The sequence below is a fragment of the Alosa alosa genome, chromosome 3 (assembly GCF_017589495.1).
Source record: "Alosa alosa isolate M-15738 ecotype Scorff River chromosome 3, AALO_Geno_1.1, whole genome shotgun sequence".
Classification (NCBI taxonomy): Eukaryota; Metazoa; Chordata; class Actinopteri; order Clupeiformes; family Clupeidae; genus Alosa; species Alosa alosa.
The window spans coordinates 6339600-6353675 of NC_063191.1; the positions used below are offsets into that span (position 1 = coordinate 6339600).

The following is a 14076-nucleotide window of genomic DNA, read 5'->3' on the forward strand; positions in this document are numbered from 1 at the left end:
CTGCAGGACGCCTTTAAGGCGGCCGGGGGGGGAATGTGGAGGAATGCGCAGGGGGCGGAGTCGCGCCTGGACTACCTCTTCTTCCCATGTGGGGTGGCCCTGGCAGACTTTCGGGTCACGCCGACATGGTGTTCGGACCACTGTGTGGTTTCGGTGAGGGCTGACTTGGGGGGGGCTGGCCCGGGTTCGGCCTCGGTGGAGGTTTCCCAACGGGTTGCTGACGGAGGAGGGGTTTAAGGTTGGGTGTGGGGATTTGTTGGTGACACTGAGGGCGGGCAGGGCTGGGTTCCCATCGTGGGCTGTCTGGTGGGAGGCATTGAAGGTGGAGGTGGCAGCTTTTGTCAGTCCTGGGTGGCTATGGGCAACAGGGACCGGAAGCGCCGCATGGGGGAGGTGTCACGGGAACTGGAGGCTTTGTGGCCTAGGTTGCAGGCGGGCAGCTTGGTGGTAGTAGAGAGGGTGGAGGAGCTCAAGCGGGAGATGGGGTCCTTCTTTGAGGCCCAGGCCGTTGATTAATCATCTGGCGCTGGTTTACCCTTTGCCTTTTCTCTGGGGGTGCAGGTTGGAGAGGGAGGTTTTTTCCTTTATTTGGAGGGGGAATGCCGAGTGGGTGGCGCGGGAGTTGATGTACAGGGAGGTGGGGAGGGGCGGTCGGGGTGTTGCGTGTGTCCCTGTGAAGGCATCGGCGATGTACACTGCTTTTCAGTGTCGCTTGGCTGTGGGGGACTTTCAGCATAAGGCAGTGCGGTGGGCGAGGTTTTGGTTGGGCTTCTCTGTAAGGCACCTCAGGCCCATGACCTCGGCTGAGCCCTGGTCATGGGAGGGGCTGGACCACTACCTTAAGGTGGCTGAGCTGCTGAAGGGGAATGAGTGGGCGTTGGAGGGTAGGAGTGTATTGGAGCACCGGACGCTTTACAGAGGGTTGATGGAGAGACGGTGGAGTGAGGCTGCTGAGCGGGAGGTGGTGCAGAGGAGGGTGGACTGGCAGGCTATTCTGCATCCTGTTCTCAGGGGTGAAGGGAGAGACATCAACTGGCTGGCTGCTCTGGATCGGTTGCCGGTGAGGGAGCGCCTTCACCGGCATGGAATTAGCCGTACTTCTCTGTGTGCCGTGGGGTGTGGGAGGGAGGAGACTGTTGACCATGTGTTTTGGTCCTGTCCAGGTGCCAGGGGGACTTGGAGGTTGGTGGAACAGTGGTGGTGTGGGTGGGCGGGGCTTTCACTTACAGCAGACCTGGTTTTGAAGGGGCGGGGTTTGGGGGGATTGAGGGGGGGTAAGAGGGTTGCTTTGTGGGTTTTGATTTCATTTGTTAAGTTGGCTTTGTGGGAATGGCGGGGAAGGTGCATCAAGAAGAAGCTGCCCGCTTTTGCCTCTAATGTCATTTTTTCTTGTTTTTGGGTAAAGTGAGGAGACATGTGCAGGAGTTTTTGACTGTGCATGGGGCTGATGAGACAAGGGGGGTTTGGGGTGGGTTGCCGAGGGTGGGGGTGGGTTAACAGGGGAATGATGGGATTATTTTATGTGTGATATCATGTGTGTACATAATGTAAATAGTGTATATAGGGCGTCTTGGTGGTGGGTAGTCTAATTAAGTCTAATGTGGACTATGTATGTTGTTTTGACTTTTTTGATTTTGAATAAAAACGAATATAAAAAAAATCTGTTCTTATCAGTTTAATATCTGATACTTCCTCTACCCGAGGACTACTATATTAATCTGATTTTTGGAACAGGGAGACGGAAGAGGGGTTTGCTCCATCCGCCCACGATGACGACCAGCATTGCAGTGACTCAGGAACGGTGCATCATCCCTTTGATTGTGGAAGAAAAGAACCCAGCCAGCAGAACCTCTGGTACTTTGGAACCCTCCTTGACAGCAGACACGCGAGTCCTTGCCAGGTCTTTTGCCAAACAGTGCCACCTCCCTTTTCGGCCCCTTTTGGGTTTTCCCCGCCTCTCTTTTTTTTTTTTAAATAGCTGGATGACACTGTGTTGTGACTGGAGCATATGTGTGTGTGGGAGGTGGAGAGACTGAGTGGCAAGGCAAGCCACGCCTGGGGGCAGCACCTTGAGTCACCCTCAAGGCCCACGACTACCGCTGTTCTTGACCTCCATCCAGCTGCCCTGTGGCCCTGTCGCCGGGTTTCTCTTCATCTCGCACAAATCTTTTCGCCACAAAGATTTCCGTGGAGGGGGAAACAGCCCCGAGTTTACGGGTATTTTGGAAGCTCTGCTTTCTGGAGCTGCACCTTTCTCAAAAGTCAAGCCCGCGGTGAGGGTCCGCTTTTTTGTCCCGCGGCCCCAAGTAACCCTCTGAGTGGGGTGCCCTCGCCAGAGGGGCCGGACCCTGTACAGTTGTGGGGTATCGCCGGCCTTTTGGCTAAGACAGCTGGTCCACTCGCTGGTGAGAGGTAGGCGGTCCTTACCTTTTTAATGGTCTGGACACTCTCATCCGGGAGTTATATTGGTTTTGTGTGTTTTTGTCTTAATATTACCGTTTTTTCGTTTTGTTGTTTGTGCCGTTTTGTGTTTTTTGTCTTCTCTTTTACAGGTCTAAGCAGCTGCCTTTTCCTTGGAGTTTCTTTTAACATCAGGCCCAGGTAAGCGCTGTTTAGCTCCTTTTTATTGTGTGGTTTTTAGCTTGTTTTAGCCTAGCCTTTTAGCTTAGTTTTTTTAGTTAATTTATTGTTTTAAGTATTTATAGTTTTAGTGGTTTTAGTTTAGGTTTCGGCTGGTGGTGCCTCCACCATGTCGGCTACTCGTGCTGGCATGAGGAGGCACCACAGTGTGCGTTTTAAATTTAAAAAGATGGAAAGCTAATGGAGATGTCCAGATTGGACTTCTCAAGAAAGCTGGTCCAACAAACGCTGGGTTTTAATGTCACAGAATTGAATTGTTTGATGACTCTGCCTGGGAACAAAGCATTCGATGTTAGCTTTTGCTCTGCTTCTCTGCTCAATAGTTTTTGGCAACGGTTTGTGACTTGTAAAGACCAGCTCTCCATGTTTGAAGTTGAGAAACTTTCGGACAATTCACAGAAAGTGGTGGATTGTTAGAATGTTCAATGAAACTGTATTTGGGAAGACATTAGCACATGGCTGGCTAGATTTTGCACTGGCTCGTAGCCCACCAGTTAAGGTTTTGACGAGGACGGCATTTGAACTGCTTCAGGAGAGTTCCCATTAAACAATGGGAAGACCCGAGCAGTTACCTAGGGCCTCCGTCACAGATTCCGGGCTCTATGATTGTGTTGGGAGAGAACCGGGGCTACATCCACTACCAAGGGATGCCTAAGCTGTGCCGCAAATGCGGCCAGCTTGGGCACCTTGCCGGCAAGCGCCAGGGAAATTGTATGCAGGAAGTGTAGAGAAATTGGGCATCTTTTAGAGATTGCACAAATGGCAGAAAGTGTAACCTCTGTGGAGTTTCATCCCATCTCTACAGAGATTGCCCTAGCTCTTTTGCCAACAAGCTAAAGGCTACCAAAATGTCCGCCATGGCCGCCCGGCTGCATGGCCCAGAACGAGAACAGGAAGAGAAGGACGAAATGGAGGAAGGGGTGGTCCCTGAAGTTTTGGAGGGAAACCTCCAGCCAGCTTCAGGGACTAGCCAGGCGGCTACGAGCAAAGCTAACACCCAGGCAGAGTCAGAGCAAGGATTGGAGGCCACACCCTCCCAGCTGGGAAAGGAGATGGAGCAGGCAGAGGAGGAGCCTTTTGGCTAAGACATGGGTCAATTCAGCTACAATGAGAGGTTGTGGTCCTTACCTCCTCGTGGTTTGGATCTTCTCACCAGAGAGATATATTTTGTACTTATTTGTGAATAGTGTTTTTTGCGTTTTGTCCTTTTTTGTCTTGTCTTTGTGTCTTTCTTTTCAGGGCTAATCTAGCTTTTCCGGAGTACCATCAAACATCTTGCCCAGGTAAGCTTGTTTAGCTCCTGTTTTGTGTTTTGTTAGGATTTTTTAGTTTGTTTTTAGCCTAGTTTTTTAATTTATCTATTTATTGTTTTAAGTATTTATAGTCTTAGTGGTTTTAGGCTAGGTTTTAGGCTGGTGGTGCCTCCACCATGTCGGCTGCTCGTGGCTGGCATGAGGAGGCACCACAGTGTCTGCTTTTAATTTTGTTACAAAAAATGGAAAGCTTATGGAGATGTCCAGATTGACTTTTTCAAGAAAGTGTGTCCAACAAATGCTTGGTTTTAATGCAACAGAATTGAATTGTTTGGTGACTCTGCCTGGGAACAAAGGGTTCGATGTCAGCTTTTGCTCGGCTTCACTGCTTAATAGTTTTGGCAACGGTTTGTGACTTGTAAAGACCAGCTCTCCATGTTTGAAGTTGAGAAAATTTCGGACAATTCACAGAAAGTGGTGATTGTTAGAATGTTCAATGAAACTGTGACTGGGGAAGACATTAGCACATAGCTGGCTAGATTTTTGCACGGTTCGTAGCCCACCAGTTAAGGTTTTGGACCCGGAGGGGCCATTTGGAACTGTTTCAGGAGAGTTCCCATTAAACAATGGGAAGACCCGAAAGCAGTTACCTAGGCCCCGGCAGATTCCGCTTATGATTGTGTTGGGAGAGAACCGGGCTACATCCACCACCAAGGGATGCCTGCTGTGCCCCAAATGTCTGCCAGCTTGGGCACCTTGCCAAGCCGCCAGGAAATTGTATGCAGGAAGTGTAGAGAAATTGGGCATCTTTTTCAAGATTGCACAAAATGGCAGAAAGTGTAACCTCTGTGGAGTTTCATCCCATCTCTACAGAGATTGCCCTAGCTCTTTGCCAACAAGCCAAAGGCTACCAAAATGTCCCGGGCCATGGCCACCGCTGCATGGCCCAGAACGCGAGAACAGGAAGAGAAGGACGAAATGGAGGAAGGGTGGTCCCTGAAGTTTTGAGGGAAACCTCCAGCCAGCTTCAGGGACTAGCCAGGGCTACGAAAGCAAAGCTAACACCCAGGCAGAGTCAGAGCAAGGATTGAGGCCACACCCTCCCAGCTGGGAAAGGAGATGGAGCAGGCAGAGGAGGAGCCTTTGGCTAAGACATCGCGATGGCCTACCTGGTGAGAGGTTATGATCCTTACCTCCTCGTGGTCTGGATCTTCTCACCAGAGAGATATATTTTGTACTTATTTGTGAATTGTATTGTTTTTTGCGTTTTGTCCTTTTTTGTCTTGTCTTGTCTTTGTGTCTTTCTTTTCAGGGCTAAACCAGCTTTTCCGGAGTATCACCAAACATCTTGCCCAGGTAAGCGCAGTTTAGCTCCTGTTTTTTGTGTTTTGTGTGGGATTTTTAGTTTGTTTTAGCCTAGCTTTTAGTTAATTTATCTATTTATTGTTTTAAGTATTTATAGTCTTAGTTGTTTTAGGCTAGGTTTTAGGCTGGTGGTGCCTCCACCATGTCGGCTGCTCGTGCTGGCATGAGGAGGCACCACAGCGTACGTTTTAATTTTGTTACAAAAAATGGAAAGCTTATGGAGATGTCCAGATTGGACTTTTCAAGAAAGTGTGTCCAACAAATGCTTGGTTTTAATGCAACAGAACTGAATTGTTTGGTGACTCTGCCTGGGAACAAAGGGTTCGATGTCAGCTTTCGCTCGGCTTCACTGCTTAATAGTTTTTGGCAACGGTTTGTGACTTGTAAAGACCAGCTCTCCATGTTTGAAGTTGAGAAAATTTCGGATAATTCACAGAAAGTGGTGATTGTTCGAATGTTCAATGAAACTGTGACTGGAGAAGACATTAGCACATGGCTGGCTAGATTTTGCGCGACAGGTGAATAGGGTAACATTTTTCAAATAATAGACATCACCATGAAACTTCCTCAGTTGATTACTTACACAAGTATGAACAAAAAATGTATTAGAAGATTTTAAAATTCAAATGTCTAATTATGCAAATTAGGTATCATCATTAAATATGCGCAAATTTGCATATATTTTTGGTAGATAGATCTGAACATATGATAAAGCCAGGTACAAAATTATTCTCATTTTGTTTGCATACAAGATAAAAATAAAATTAGAGGGATTTCAGGATATCTGCTTTCATTACCTAGGAAATCAGAATATACCGTCCATAGCCTTAAAAAAAAAAAAAAAAAAACATTTTGCCATATATTTTGGATTAAAATGTCACATAAATCAGGCCAGGAATGATTTATTAACAAATCCCTCTGTAAATATCTTCAGAACACTGCTCAGTGTATATCTGGAAAGTTTGGTGTACATAGGCCGAGATGTTTCTACTGGAAAATGAGAAAAACTCAATTTGAGAAAACAGCCTTGGAACACAGCCAAGAGATTCCGTTCTCAGCCTAGACTCGCTTTTGAATTTCCGCAATTGGTTGGCGTTACAAAGGAAGTGTCCATATTTGATAGCACAACGCCATGCAGGAAAACAGAGCTTTCCAACGGTACTACACGTTATGTTTTGTAGCACGGTCCTTGTTAGAGCATGAAACGCTAGAAGACTAACTTTGGTGAATTTAGGAGAAGTATACAGGCTGACAAATGTAGACAAAATGTAATGAAATAAACACCTAAATGTGTAAATTGGGCTTTGTTGTTGTAGTAGTGTGAAAGAATACATGCTAAGGTAGCAAATTATCCCAAAATCTCGAAATTGACCAGTGCATGAAAAAACGATGTTATCAGAGCGATATTGTCAACGCCACGCAGTATTTGCATTAGATTATCGCCTAATGGCATCAAAAAAGTTTACCTGAAATGAAGTGTTGGGTCTTCTATTCAAGGACCTCTTATTCTGAAGGGGAATATCTGCCTTCAGAAAATGACGGTGATTCGCTTAGTGAGGCTTTCAGATGCGCCCCTGCCTTGCAATGATGCAGCAGGACAAAGTGAGAGTTTACTCCATAGTTTAGCTTACACCAAGCACACATGTTGAATCGTTTGCCCAATGTCACTGGTGGGAATAATGTTTCACGGGTTCGGAGTGTTCATCGGGAAGTTAGCAGGGTGTTAGTGGTGTGGCTTAACGAGGCTGGAGGTAGCCTAATGTCCATAGCTTAGCTTCGGGTCTTCTGAACGCAGTGCCTCTCCGCAATCAGCGCGACAGTAACGTGGTTAGACGAGGTCGGTGCTCATAGGACAGTTAGGGGGAACGAGGCAGTGTGGGGAGTCGCAATGAGAATGACAGTAGGCCTAGTCCGAAAGGCGCAAATTCTCCCACTGACGCCACGAGCGAGGCAGATCTGGCCATGCTGCTCGCAACAGGAGCAGAGGTGGTGACATCGGGCAGGAGAGCCATTAGGCCATGCATAGTCTATCACAAGATGATGGGAATGCCGGCCCTGTATGGATAGGATATGGATATGGATAGTCATTATCTCTACAGCAAAAGGCCTGCTACATAAAAAAAAAAAAAAAAAAAAAAAAAAAAAAAAAATTGTCAGCCATTTATTAGTAATGATTTACACTGTTAATTATCTATTTCCCCTGACCATTTAGGACATGTGTTCTTTTTGTGTGTTCATGTCCTTGTGATGTGTGTGTCTTTTGTCAGCTAAGAAAAAAACAACAAAAACATCAACAAAACACAAAAAGAAAACAAATACTAACATTGTCTCTTGTCTTGTCATCTCACTCCTGATCTGTGCCTTGCCATGGCAAGTGAGCTTTTGAATTAAACAGGTCATGTCTACTTGTGTTTGTGTGTCATCTGAATAATATATATGTGCCCCATACATGGAATCAGAGTGCCTACTGTATGTAGTAAATGGAAAATCTCTACAGCCAAGGCCAGCCTACCGCTACATGCATTTGGTTTGTTTCTGCCATTTATTAGTAATGATTTATACAGTTTGTTTACTACTTACTATTTACCTGAGCATTCAGTATTGTCCAATATAGCATACAGAAGGTGAGGGACATTTTGGGGGAAAAGAAGTGGTGCATTTTATCATTCAAACATGCAACTTTTCATGAAAATTCTATAATCTAAGATGGCCGCCACCATATGACGTCATAATATGCAAATTAGATATAAACATTTAATCTCTACATAAACTTTGGGTCATCCTTAATATTTCTCTAATTTACAGAAAGTCTATCATTTTTAAGATATAGCCTTTTGAAATGAAGATGTCAAAATCTAACGTTTCGAAAAAAAACCTCTGGCGCCTAAAGGGTTAAATGACGTTTTATCGGCCCAAATAGCACTCGACTTGACTGACTGGTACGGAAGGGCCTCAGGCGCCAAGCTCAACAGGAGCAAGTCCGAGGCCCAGCTCTTTGGGCCGTGGGGTGACGTAAGACCAGATCTGGCAGTAAATTTTAAACAGACAGACATTAGAATTTTAGGCATCAAATTTGACAATGAGGGTGGTGGACGGGGCAACTGGACTGACGCGTTAGGGAGAGTCAGACAACGACTGGGGTTCTGGGGACTGAGACAGATGACATTTGAAGGTAAGGTTTTAATTTTTAAAGCTGTCATCTTACCCCTGCTTTTATTGCTGTGTTCTGTTTTAGTCCCCCAGGAGCTTTTTAGGTGTGGAGAGAGCTGTGTTTTATTTCATGTGGGGTCCAAGTGGGAAAGACTAAGGAGGGAGGTCCTGAAGAAAAGACCTGGAGAACGAGGAAAGGGCCTCCCAGACCCCCACCTGTTTTTAGGGAGCCCATTTCACCGCCTCCACATCAGATACGCCGACGGCCCCATCCGAGACAGCAAGACAGCAGCCCTGGCCCGGTTCTGGATGGGGTCGCATTCTTGAGAAAACTGAAAATTTTAAATACTGATCTTAAATGTCCAGTTGCTTTTAACCTGCCCCCACAATATGTTTTTATCAAAAAGTTTTTAATGAGATTGGACTTAGAGGGGCAGGATGTCACCATTTTAACCAAAGCAAAATCTCTTGTCTCTCTTGTGCAGGACCGGGAAGCAGTGAGCCCCGTTCCCAGCCTCACACTTAGTGAGGCCAAGCAGGCTTGGAGGAACGCTGCCCACCCCGCCTCCAGAACAAGCTGAAGGATCTGGCGCGGATGGCGCCCATGAGGTCCCTCCCCGTCAGAGCCGGGATGCACTCCCCGGGCATGGCCAGAACCAACACCTGCCCGCCCAGGATGCGCCAACCTGAGACCGCGGCGCACCTGCTCTGGGAGGCGGCGCGGGCGAGGGACCTGTGGGCCGATACCGGCCCCCTGCAATGCCCGAGCCTGCCAGCAGGGGAGGTCCCCCCAAGCTACCAACTAGTCGTCAGCAGGGTGGGCCAGGGCGCCACCACTGGCATGGGAGGGGGAAGAGTTAAGGCAGCTTTGGAGGTGTGGAGGTGGTTAGATTATGTGTTTTGTTCTGAGGGTGGTGTACTGTGCGGCCCACATGGGGCACGGATCATTGTGTGGTGGAGGTGGGCTTAAGTTTGGGGATGGGGTCAGGCAGGTGCCGCGGTGGCGGTTCAGGGGGGATCTGCTGGGGGATGGGGATTTTTGCGGGGCTTTCCGCAGAGTGTATGGGAGATGGCGGACCGTGAAGGTCTTCTTCCCTTCTCTCACGGCCTGGTGGGAGGAGGTGAAGGGGAGGGTGGAGGGGTTTTGTAAGGGCTGGGTGGGAAGACGGAACAGGGAGGCTCGGGAGGGGGTACAGGCTGCGTCGAGGGAGCTGCAGTGCCTGTGGGGTAGGGCAGTGGGGGGGGCGGGAGGTGGACAAGGGACGGGTGAGTGAGCTGGAGGGGCACATCAAGGATCTCTCCAGCAGATACGGCGGCTGGAGGTGCAGGCGGAGGTGGAGGAGAGGGAGCAGGGGGAGCGTCCATCCGGATATTTCTTTAGGTCAGTGAGGAGGAGACAGGAGAGGGTCCGGATGGACGGTTTGGTGGGGGAGGGGTGTGTGGAGACCAGGGAGGTGGACAAGGGATGGGTGAGGGAGCTGGAGGGGCACATCAAGGATCTCTCCAGCAGATACGGCGGCTGGAGGTGCAGGCGGAGGTGGAGGAGAGGGAGCAGGGGGAGCGTCCATCCGGATATTTCTTTAGGTCAGTGAGGAGGAGACAGGAGAGGGTCCGGATGGACGGTTTGGTGGGGGAGGGGTGTGTGGAGACCACGCTGGAGGGAATGAAGGGGGTGGTGGAGAGTTTTATGGGGTTTTGTTTGATGAGCGGTTGGGAGATGGGGGGGAGGTTGGGGAGTTCTTGGGGGGGATAGGCCGGACTTTGCCAGAGGAGGCGAGGGACAGGCTGGAGCAGCCGGTGAGGCCCGAGGAGGTGTGGGAGGCGCTAGCCTCTATGAAAGCGGGTAAGGCTCCAGGGAGTGATGGACTCACGGCAGAGTTTTATAGGGGGTTCTGGGATGTGGTGGGGGAGGATGTGGTGGAGCTGGTGTCACTGCTCTGGGAGCAGGAGAGCTTGTCTGCCTCCATGAGGGTGGGGCTGGTTACCCTGCTATTTAAGAAGGGGGAGAGGAGGGAGGTGGGGAACTGGAGGCCCATCACCCTGTTAAACGTCAACTACAAGCTGATGGCGAAGGTCCTGGCCAGGCGCCTCACGACGGTCTTGCAGTGGGTGGTGGAGGAGGACCAGACGTGTGGGGTGCCTGGCAGGTCCTGTAGTCTGAACCTGGTCTTGACTTGGGATGTGGTGGAGTGGGTGGAGGAGCGACGTCTTCCCCTGGCCTTGCTAAGCCTGGACCAGGAGAAGGCGTCAGCCATGGTCATGCGTCGCATGGGGTTTGGGCCGGGGTTTATCGGGAGGGTGAGGGCATTATACGAGGGAGCGGGGAGTCAGTTCTCTGTTAATGGCTCCTTTACGGGGTTGGTGGCGCAGAGGGGGGGCGTGAGGCAGGGGGTGAGGATATTTAGGGGGATTAATGGGGAGGAGGAAACGAGGGCGGTGTGGGGGGATTGCCCAGGGTGGGGGTGGGTTGAGGATTGGGCAGGAGTTTGTGATGTGGGTGTTGTGGTGGTGGGTAGTATAAAGACCTGTATGGTTTGCTGGGAAAAAAAAAAGGTGTTGTAACATGTGAATTTATGCGATACTGTATGTACTTGCTCATGTTTACAGGCAAGGGGCCGGTTTAGTTGTGTTTTTGTTTTGGTTTTGGGGTTTGGTGGGGGGTGGGCAGGGTTTGAAGTGTGGTTTTGTTTGGTCCCTGTCTGATTGGGGTTTGGGTGGAGGTGGGGGGCTGGGAGCGGTATCCGGGGATGTGGCGGTTGAACGTCACTTTCTTGGGGGATGGGGCGTTCACGGCTGCGTTGCGGTCTCTTTATAGGGGCTGGCGGGGTATGCGGCCCCTGTTTGGATGTTGGGGCGAGTGGTGGGAGGCCACCAAGGACCGCATTGCCTCGTTCTGTAAGGTGTGGGGCTGGCGGGCGGCGGGAGCTAGGCAGGCTGCCGTTAAAGGCTGGTCGGCGGAGCTGGGAGCGTTGTGGAGATGGGGGGCGGTGGCCTCCCGGCCTGGCTGGGAGCGGTCACAGGTGCTCCAGGGTCTGCTGAGGGACCGCTTATGGGGAGGCAAGCCGGCCCCCTCCTCACGGGGGGGTAATGGGCTGCTGATGGAGGAGACCCTAAGGGGGTTTTTGGCGGCAGCCAGGGCTAGGTAGCAGCGGCCGCCCTCCTTGCAGGGGCCGGAGGTCTGACACGAATCGGGGCCAGGATCCTGGCGGAGGCCGGCCGGTTTTACACGGACTTGTCCCAGGATCGGGTGGTGATGGGCAGGCAGCAGAGGGGTTTTTGGCTGCACTGGACCGGCACTTGTCGGGGACAGAGGCCCTCTCCCTTGAGCGGCCCCTGACCTGATGATGAGGTGGGGCGGCCATGGTCCCTGAAGGGGCAAGGCCGGGCGGGATGGTCTCCCGGGTCGAAGCCTTTATGGCCTTCTGGGCTTTGTGGGTCTCGACCTCCCTGGTGTTTGAGGAGAGTTTGGTGGCGGGTGTTCTGCCCCCTTGCTCAGGTCTGGTTTGGTCACGCTTTTATATAAGAAAGGCAGCAGGGAGGATTTGGCCAACTGGATGCCGACACCGCTGGACGGGCCAGTACATAAGATTCTGGCTGCCAAGTCTAACGCTTCGCTTGGGGAGGTGTTGGGGTCTGTGATACACCCCGACCAGACCTGTATGGAGGGGTCGCATGGGTTCCCTGAACCTGGTCCTGGTGAGGGATGTGGTCAGCTGGGTTGAGCAGCGCAGCCCCCACTGGCCCCTCCTGAGCCTGGACCAGGAGAAGGTTTCACCGCCAGCCACGGTTTTCTTTTAATGTTCTGGGCCGTATGGGTTTTGGCCCTCGTTTTATTTCTTGGGTACGGCTGCTCTACTCCCAGGCTGGTAGCATGGTCAGGGTGGGGGGCCACTTGTCGGCCGTGGTTCCGCAGGCAGGGGAGATCCATCAGGGCTGCCCCCTCTCGCCTTTGCTCTACGTCCTCTCTCTCTCTCGAGCCACTGCTGTCGGTGCTCAGGCGGGCCCAGCGGTTTGCTGGAGTTCACCTGCCGGGGGGAGGAGTGAGGCGAGGGTGGCTGCGTATGCAGACGACGTGACGCTTTGTCACGTCTGATGCCAGCTTTGGGGTGGTAACGGCCATTTTGGCGGAGTACGGGAGGGCGGCGGGGGCAAAGGTGAACCTCGCTAAGTCCGCAGTGATGGGGGTGGGCAGGGCGGACGGCCTTCCCGGGCGGTTTCCGGGTGGCAGACTGCCTGCGGGTCCTGGGGGTGGACTTTCACCACCAGGAGTCGGCACAGAGGAACTGGGACCGTTTGAGGGATAGGGTGGCGGTGGGAGGCTGGGGTGCTGGCGTCCCGCCTCTCCCCGGCTGCTGGGGAGAGTGTTGGCTGTGAAGGCCGACATTCTCCCCCGGCTAAACCACCTTGCTTACGTGTTCCCCGTCCCCTTCGTAGTGGGGAGGAGGCTGGAGCGGGACGTGTTCTCATTCCTTTGGGGGGGCAGCACCGAAATGGTGAGTAGGGTTGAAATGTATAGGAGCATGGCGGAGGGGGGGAGGGAGGTGCCCTGCCTCCTGCTCAAGGCCCTGTCCTTGTATGTGGCGTTTCAGGGGTTCTGATTAAGTGACGGTGGGGGTGTTTGACCACCCTCACAAGGTCTTCCTTTGCCAGGTTCTGGCTGGGTTCTCCCCTTCCGAGAGCTGCGGCCTGTGGACCCGGGGATCCCGTGGTCCTGGGACCGGCCGGGTCATTACGCAGAGGTCGCCAGGTTTGTGAGGGGGAATGCTTGGTGTCTCTGGGACGGCCTGGTCTTAGACCACCGGGCTTTGTATAAAGAGGCTCTCGCCAGGGGGCCTGGGGTGGGGGCTCCGGGGAGGCCGGGTTCTCTGGCTGTGGATTGGGAGGACTTTTGTAGCCTTCTTTATCTGGGCGGCGAGGGGGCAGGACTTAAATTGGCTGTGCACTGGATCGCTCACCGTCCATGAGGGGGTCCAGGCTGTGGGGCAGCGCAATGTTGAGATGGGGGGAGTCCAAGGCGGTCAAGCGGGAGTTGCCGGAGGTCTCGGTGGCGGACGGCTGAGAGACAACGGTGCCGAAGGTACAGGCGGTGTCGGGTGCGGACAATGGGCTGCTGGCGGGGGAGCAGCGCGATGCGGAGGAGCGGGGGGAGGTGGACCTCTCCCCGGATCCGGACGGGCGGCGGCTGGGCGAGGACGTGGTCCCGGAGATGCCGGAGTCGCAGCGGTTGGAGTCGGCGGTGCCTCTCTCTCTCTCTGTGCCTGCGGCGACTGAGGGGACCCAGTCTCAGGTGTATGGTGCGGAGGGGAGAGGGGGTGCAGTCCTGGTGCAGGTGTCGGGGGAGCCACCGGAGTCGCCGAGGCCCCTGAACCGGATGGTTCGAGTGGACAGGCCATCGGTCCCCCTGTCTAACAGGTTCTCTCCGCTCGACGATGAGTCTCTGCCGCCGCGGGGGCCGGTCTTGGTGCCGGAGAGGGTTTCCACCGAGAGTGCTGGACATGGCAGTGAACCAGGGGGCACGGACCAGAAGGGGAAGGTGGGCCAGCCCTGATTGCTAATGCTGTGTGTGTTGGGTGTTTGGTTTGGGGGGACTATTTAATGAAGTTCTGGGGGTCTGAGGGAGGGCAGGCCTGGGCGCCGCTTTTGGTTCTGACTTCATTTATGATGTGTT

General features: G+C 52.4%; 1 non-coding gene and 1 pseudogene across 1 annotated transcript; both read left to right on the forward strand.

Moving 5' to 3' along the window:
- The first annotated feature begins 1619 nt into the window (after positions 1 to 1619).
- On the forward strand, positions 1620 to 1815 carry LOC125292734. Its single transcript, XR_007193263.1, has one exon. It is a non-coding gene; the product is annotated as a U2 spliceosomal RNA (small nuclear RNA).
- Positions 1816 to 7625: 5810 nt separating this feature from the next.
- LOC125292300 lies at positions 7626 to 10791 on the forward strand (annotated as a pseudogene).
- The last annotated feature ends 3285 nt before the right edge of the window (positions 10792 to 14076 follow it).